Raw genomic sequence first — 1,094 nt, 5'->3', positions numbered from 1 at the left:
TAGAGAGGGCTCAAGGCTGCCTGTCTCCCAAGCCCATGCTGGGACCACATTCTACTCTGCTGTCCTCTCCCTCCTGCTCCCATTTCACAACTTCCTCTTGTTTGTTTCTTCCTTTGTGCCCCAAATCTGAACAAGTTCTACAGTGAAGCATTGTGACAGGCACTTGGAGAACACGGACAGGGAGTCTGCAGTAGTCTGTGTGGCCTCCCAGTCCTGCGTAGTCTGACCCTGCCCTGGAGGAGGTCGCAGACCAGAGCTCAGAGATGTTCCTTGTATCACTGTTTATAATGGTGACACAACCAGCTCTCCCTTCATTGAAGACAGAATAAATCACTCACATGACTTCTGCACAATGTAAATCTGTGCAGCCACTGCAACAAAGCAGCTGCTTAGAGAACAATGTTCACTTGGATATGTTTTAAATGAGCCCATCTAATGGTTTTAAAATATAAAACATGATCTGATTTTTTTTTATTTTATTTTTTTTTGCTGGAACATTGTCTAAGTCTATATAAAGGTTTGTCTCATGGAGGAGAGGGTACCCGAATAGGTTAGACTTTGTTAGTATAGCAAGCTCAAATTGTGTCAGACAGTTTTGCATCTGCCACAGAGTGTTGCTTGCAATGATCTGATCTTAAGCAAATGGTTTTAGTTTGTCTCATTAAGTATGATATTAGTTGATCTCTCATACAAGGCTTTTATTATGTAGAGGTGTGATTCCCCTACTCACATTTTGCTGAGAGTTTTTTATCACAACTGGATGCTAAATTTTTTCAAATGTTTTTCTATTTCTTCATATCAATGCTTTCATCTATTGATATGATTATATGATGTTTATTCTTCCTTTTATTTGGTTTAATACATTAATTGATTTGCAGATATTGAACTAAGCTTGCATCTTGGGAAAAAATCCCAGTAGGTCATGGTGTATAATCTTTTAAATGTATTGTTAAATTTGGTTTGTTGTTGTTTTGCTGAAGATTTTTATATCAATGCTCATCAGGAATATTCCTCTACAATTTCCTTTTTTAATAATGTATTTGTGTGGTTTTAGAGTCAGGATAATGCCAGCATCATAAAATGAGCTCAGGAGC

General features: G+C 38.0%; 1 non-coding gene across 1 annotated transcript; it reads right to left on the bottom strand.

Moving 5' to 3' along the window:
* Positions 1 to 496: 496 nt before the first annotated feature.
* LOC136307221 (small nucleolar RNA SNORA28) lies at positions 497 to 620 on the bottom strand. Its single transcript, XR_010725886.1, has one exon. It is a non-coding gene; the product is annotated as a small nucleolar RNA SNORA28 (small nucleolar RNA).
* Positions 621 to 1,094: the final 474 nt, after the last annotated feature.

Source organism: Saccopteryx bilineata, chromosome 5 (genome assembly GCF_036850765.1).
Source record: "Saccopteryx bilineata isolate mSacBil1 chromosome 5, mSacBil1_pri_phased_curated, whole genome shotgun sequence".
Lineage (NCBI taxonomy): Eukaryota > Metazoa > Chordata > Mammalia > Chiroptera > Emballonuridae > Saccopteryx > Saccopteryx bilineata.
This window is presented reverse-complemented; position numbering and strand designations above follow the sequence as displayed.